Source organism: Myotis lucifugus, unplaced genomic scaffold, assembly GCF_000147115.1.
Source record: "Myotis lucifugus unplaced genomic scaffold, Myoluc2.0 scaffold_169, whole genome shotgun sequence".
Classification (NCBI taxonomy): domain Eukaryota; kingdom Metazoa; phylum Chordata; class Mammalia; order Chiroptera; family Vespertilionidae; genus Myotis; species Myotis lucifugus.
The window spans coordinates 1146658-1153483 of NW_005871217.1; the positions used below are offsets into that span (position 1 = coordinate 1146658).

Here is a 6826-nt window from a genome sequence, read left to right on the forward strand (position 1 = left end):
TGTTAAGATACAGACAATCCAGTGGTGAAGGCCTGGAGCGGGGGGCAGGGCGGGATCTGGGTGGAGGGGGGCAATGGGGGAAAGGGGGAAAGATTTGTAATACTCTCAGCAATAAAGATTTAAATAAAATAAAATCGAGGTAGAAAAAGTCGACAAAATAAACTGAGGAATGGTCAGAGATATGAGGCAAGTAAGGAAAGTGATATCACAGTAGACAAAGAAAGATGTTACAGAGAATATACTCAAGAATGGCAGATATACTGAGGTCCAGTAAGATGAGAATGAAAAGGAAATTCCATGGCTGCTAACATCACAAAAGGAGGGACATCTATACACTCTGAGCCTCTTTTTAAAAAAAAATATTTTTTTATTGATTTCAGTGAGGAAGGGAGAGGAAGAGAGAGAATCATTGATCGGCTGCCTCCCACACGTCCCCCACTGGGGATCAAGCCCACAACCCAGGCATGTGCCCTTGACTGGAATCGAACCCAGGACCCTTCAGTCCGCAGGCTGACGCTCTATCCACTGAGTCAAACCGGCCAGGGCCTATGAGCCTCTTGATGAGAGAACACACCAAAACCTATGAAGTGGTCATGAAAACAAAGCAAAAACCTGAATCTGATCAAGCCTCTAGATCAGGGGTGGGGAATGCCTGGCCCGAGGGCTATAGATATCATTTGGTCTGGCACTGCCAAGGCATTAGGGGTGAGTTAATTAAATGCTTGACCAAATATAGCAGGCTAATTTTTTAAAATATATTTTTATTAATTTCAGAGAGGAAGAAAGAGGGAGAGAGAGATAGAAACATCAATAATGAGAGAGAATCATTGATTGGCTGCCTCCTAGCAGGCTAATTTTTAAGTGGATAATTTTGCATGGCCCAATAATGATGTTATAAATATCTAAATGGCCCTTGGCAGAAAAAAGGTTCCCCACCCCAGTTCTAGATACTAACTTACAAGTAATATATATATATATATATGTGTGTGTGTATATATATATATATATATATAAGACCAAGGAACTTTTTAAACTATAACAGAATGATGAAAAATCCGCACAGTGGAAAACTCTGCAGGACAATGTGTTTTTTTCCACAATTAAACTGATCAGGTGGGGAGGGAGGGAGATTTAGAGATTAAAAGAGACATAAAAGACATAGCAACTAATCTCTCTGTATAGCCCTTATCTTTGGATTCTGTTTCAAAGTGTTAAAAAAAGTATGACATTTGAAACACACACACACACACACACACACACACACACACAGATACATTACAAAGTAAAAACAAGGTGGTGTAAGTGCAAGAACACAAACAGACCTGTGTGTGTGTTTCATAATCCTATATAATAAAAGCCTAATATGCTAAGTGTCCAACCATTCAACCAGTCACTATGATGTGCACTGACCACCAGGGGGCAGATGCTCTGACCAGTAGATTAGCTTGCTGCTAGGGTCAGCCGATCTGGACTGGGTGAGAGGGGCTGGACACGCCCTGGAGCCCTCCTGCAGTCCCTCCCCGACCTCGAATCGTGCACAAGTGGGGTCCCTCAGCCTGGCCTGCGCCCTCTTGCAATCTGGGACCCCTTGGGGGATGTCAGAGAGCCTGTTTCCGCTCCATCACCGCAGGCCAGGCCAAGGGACCCCAACAGTGCACTTGCACCAGGCTTCTAGTATATGATAAAGGTGGTATGGCAAATCAACAAAAAAGGAAGTACTGTTTAGTATTTGTTGGTAGGAAATGTGGCTCAGTGTGTGGAAACAATAAAATTGTATCCTCACCTATCACCACATATGAGAGTAGATTCTAGATGGATTAAAAACCAAAAGGTGAAAGGTAAACTCTAAAGTTAATAGATAAAATTAGGCGAACATCTTTGTGACCCAGGAAGAGGGAACTACTTTTTAAATAAAATTGCCCAAACCAGAAACCATAGATCAGCGGCTTCATAAAAACATTTTATGAATTTGAATACAATAAAATTAACAATTTTCTTTCTTTTTCTTAACAATTTCTTTTCAAAGAAGTGTATCATGGGTAAAGTTAAAAGAGGGAGACAATATTCACAATGTCTGAAACTGACGGGACTAATAGCTGGACTATATAAGGAACTCTAGCAAATCAACAGGAAAGAGGGACCCCAATAGAAAAAAATGGGCCAACTATACAATCAGGCAATTTATACAGAGGTGTTTAACATGCATATGAAGAGATGCTCAAAAATTCATTAGTAATTAGAGAAATGCAAACTAAAACAAAATATCACTTTATACCTGTTAGACTGGCAAAAACTAGAAATCTGGAAGATGTCAAGTGTTAGTGAGGATGTAGAGGTACAGGAATCCTTGTACACTGATGGTAAAACTGGACTGGTGTAGCCATCTCAGAGAACCATCTAGCAGTATTAGTGTTCTTAGTCAGACTAAGTATGTGTACACTTTTTAAAAACATATTTTTATTGATTTCAGAGAGGAAGGCAGAGGGTGAGAGAGATAGAAACATCAATGATGAGAGAGAATCATTGATCAGCTGTCTCCTGCACGCCCCTACTGGGGATGGAGCCCACAACCCAGGGGAGGGTCCCTTAACCAGAATCGAACCTGGGATCCTTCAGTCCACAGGCCAAACCAGCTAGGGCTGTGCATACTTTATGATGCAATCATTCTTTTCATGGGTATATGTGCCGAAGGAAATTCTCATATAGGCCACTAAGGGGACACGAACAAGACTTTGCATCACAGTATTATTTATTTGTGGTATCTGGGAGCTAGAAGTAATCCTGCTGTCAGTCATTATGGAAATTCAGGGACAATGTGGTGAAGGCACACTGGTTAGCATGAGCAGCCAGGAGCAATAGATTAGATGTATGCATAGCAATGTGGACAGACTTGAAAACACATGGCTGAATGAAAAAAGTGAGAAACATAATGAGATACCATTTATATAAAATACAATTGCACACACACAAAGCATCCTTCACCGTGGGACAACCTGATCTTATGTGTCTCTGAGGGGATATAGTATGAAGTAAACAATATCCTCTATGTACTGTTATTGCTGAAAATATTTAATCTGAATCTAATCATGTGGAAAGAGCAGATAAATCCAGAATGGGGGACAGTTTACAAAAAAACTTGTCAAAAATATCAGTGTAGCCTTAGCCAGTGTTGCTCAGTGGATAGAGTGTCGGCCCTCAGACTGAAGGGTCCTGGGTTTGATTCTGGTCAAGGGCATGTACCTTGGTTGCAGGCTTGGTCCTCAGTAGGGGGCATTCAGGGGGCAGCTGATAGATGTTTCTCTCTCATTGATATTTCTAATTCTCTATCCCTCTCCCTTCCTCTCTGTAAAAATCAATAAGATATATTTGAAAAAAAATAAGTGTAATATAAAACACACAAAAAATACAGGGGTATTGTTCTAGATTGAAAAGGTTAAAGCAATACAACCACCACACATAATGCATAAACCTTGATTAGATCATTGGATTAAAAATAAGAGCAGGTCTAAAAACATTTTGGGTACAACTGGAAAATTTGAATATAGGGCATTTTTTATTGTATTATTGAATTGTTGTTGTATTTTCTTAGGTGTAGTAATGGTATTGTGTTTATGTAGGAGAATGTCCTTATTCTAATAGATGTGTGCTGAAGAATTTAGGGGTGAAGTGTTATACTGCCTGCAACTTTCAATTGGTTCATTAAAAAGGAAATGTATACATACACATATCAATAGAAGTAGAGCAAATTTTGCAAAATATTAAGGGTAAATGGGTTTTCATTGTATTATTCTATCAGCTGTTCTGAATTTCGAAAAATTGAAAAATAAAAATTTGGGGGAAATACTTGCACATAAAACAACAGTGCATATTTTGCAAGAACACATATACACAAAAGAGAAGCATAATATACTTTAGAATGATTGCGCACATTAGGGAAATAAGAGTGGAAAGTAGAGATGAACATGAATTAAACAAAGAGCAAAAACCTCCCTAAAGTAATAGATATTCATTGAATATGTGAAAACACAGAAAGGCACAATGAAAAAAAAAATGAAATTCACTGATATTCTCATTTTCTCTGTCAGTAGTTCTTAAAAGGTAGCACCTGGACTAGCAGCAGCAGCTTCATCACCATCACCATCACTATCACCATTATCATCATCACTTGTGAACTTGTTAGAAATGCAAATTCCTAAGCCCTATACCAGACGTACCAAAATACAACTCTGGCTCTGGGGCCCAGCAATTGGTATTTTCACAAGCCCGGTGATTCTGCTACTGGCCAAAATTTGAGGACCAGTGATCTAGATTTAACCACTGTTAATTTTGTTGTAGATCCTTGTAGCCTTCCTAAAAATATTATGAAATCTTTTAGGCATGCAAATAAGTATATAGAATAATCTAAGACACACCCATCTACCTACTACCCAGATAAACTATTAGACAAATAGTTCCTTTGTTTTCTACCCCAGAGATAATCACTATTCTATATTTGGTATTTACTTCCCTTGTTTTAAAAACATTGTTTATAGTTTTATGTAATCTATAAACAACAGTGCATTATTTTCTAGATTTAAAAATCTACACGAATAAATGGTCTCATACTTCATGTATCCTTTTACAACTTGTATTTTATTTCTGCATTGTGTTTTTGAAATTTATCTGGGTTGATACATGCAACACTGGTTCACTTTTCATTGCTGTATAGTATTCCATTATAGGCTGTACCACTATTTTTTTTTTCATTCTCCTGTTGAACTTTTAGATTGTTCATATATTTTCTCTATTACAAACAGCTCTGCAATGAATATCCTTGCACATACCTCCTGTGTATATGTATAAGAATTTCTCTAGGATGTAAAAGTCTAGGGGATGGATATACATTTATATACACACACACATATACATCTATGATAGTGGAATTGCTGGGTCCCAGGGCCATCTTCAACTACTCCGGATACTTCCTAATTGTTTTCCAAAGTAGTAAAACCAATTTTCACTTCTATCAAATATTTCATTATAATTTTTTTCCTTATAGTTTGTTCATTTGAAACTTTGTTTAAAAAGTCCATACCTGGGCTCTGGCTGGGTAGCTCATTTGGTTAGAGTGTTGTCCAGATACACCAAGGTTGCAGGTTCCATCCCGGGTCAGGGCACATACAAAAATCAACCAATGAATGCATAAATAAGTGGAACAACAAATCGATATTTTTTTCTCTCTCCCCCTCTAAAATCAATTTTAGAAAAAGCCCATACCTGTCCTAGGTTACAAAAATATTTCCCACCCTCTTATGGGGAAATAAGTAGGTACCCAGTTTTATTTTTCTCCTTATGGCGAGCCAAATTTCCCAATGCTATCTACCAAAATGTCCATTCCCCATTGATTTGTGGTACAGGCCTAAAATTTCACCCATTTAACAAACATTTGCCCAAGCCTACTTGTATCAGTCTTGTTGAGGGTTCGAAGATATGGCCCATAGTCTGTTGAGATATATCCAAGTAAACAATAACAGTACTAAGTGATATGTAAGACAAAGTGTTCTGGGTTTCTAACTCAGCTGGGGAAGTTCTTAGACGTGACAAGGGTCGGGTATTAAAGAAACAGCAAGGATTTGCTAATGCTGGGGTAAAGGTGAAGGTGACCAGGGTTGGTTTGGGGTCCAAAGAGTTTTGTGTGTGTCTAGGGTGAGATTAGAACCCTTCCATGATGTAGGGTAGGGGTGGGGAACGTCCAGTCAGCCAGCCCTATAAGGCCCTCGAAATCATTTGGTCTGGGCATTAGGGGTGAGTTAATTAAATGTTTGACCAAATACAGCAGGTTAATTTTTATGTTGATAATTTTGTATGGCCCTTGAATGATGTTATAAATATTCAAATGGCCCTTAGCAGGAAAAGGTTTCCCACCCCTGCTAGGGGCAGTGAGTCCTTTGTGTGTAAGGAGTAGGACTAGGTGGAGGTGGAGGAACATATCCTGGGGTAAAGGGGCTTGGCCCCACCCCAAAGTTTAGGCTACAGGAAGAGGGGGGGGCTGCAATAAAATGGTCAGAAGACATTTTCAGACTGCTATTTACATATTTTAGGGGGGACATTCTCCAGCCAGGTCAGGAGCTCCTCTAGAGAGAGTTTCTGGAGAAACCCTAACCTGCCCCCACTCGAGATAGAAATTAATGAATTCTGCAGACACGGCTCCGGGGTCTGAGGGAAGCGGGGGAAGGGGAGGAAGAGGGCAAACGGGTGGGAGAGGCTTTTCGAATTGTTTGGCTCTTGGGCCTGACCATGGATCTTAGCTTTTGCAGAGGGAGCTGGCAATGGCTGCCAACGGGTTTGTCCGGGCCCTACAAGTCTGGAAGGTTGCTGAAAACAGCTAACCAAGTCGCTCCAGGTGGGGAATACTCGGGAAGACATGTGACTCAGGCGGCCATTTTCTCACACCCTGCCCATCGCCATCTTCCACTGTAGACAAAGGCACGGCTCTCCACCCTCGTCTGATGCGGTCCTGGTTCTTGCCTGGCCTTCACGTTTCGGAGACACGCGTCTCTGGCCTCGGCCGAGGACCGCGGGGAAAATCTGGGCTTCCAAGTTCGTTAGGTGACCACACCAGTCCAGCCGCCGCTAGCCCCTCCCGCCGTCCCCTTCCGCATCCCCTCCTCCCTCCTCCCCCTCAGCCTGTTTCCTTTCCTTTCGGAGCAGCCGGAGGGCGGGGCCATCGCGGCCGCGGGGAAGGGACGGGCGGGCGCGAGCTGTCAATCCGAAGCTCCGCCCCTCGCAGCGTACGGCGGGCGGGGCTGGAGCCGGGAGCCTGGGAACCGGAAGTCGGAGCCCAGCG

At 41.4% G+C, this 6826-nt stretch overlaps 1 long non-coding RNA gene across 1 annotated transcript; it reads right to left on the reverse strand.

Annotated features, from left to right (window-relative positions):
• Window positions 1-2731: 2731 nt before the first annotated feature.
• LOC111827464 lies at window positions 2732-5135 on the reverse strand. The gene is made up of 2 exons (XR_002831061.1): window positions 5075-5135; window positions 2732-2904 (listed from the first exon to the last, which is right to left on the reverse strand). It is a non-coding gene; the product is annotated as an uncharacterized LOC111827464 (long non-coding RNA).
• Window positions 5136-6826: the final 1691 nt, after the last annotated feature.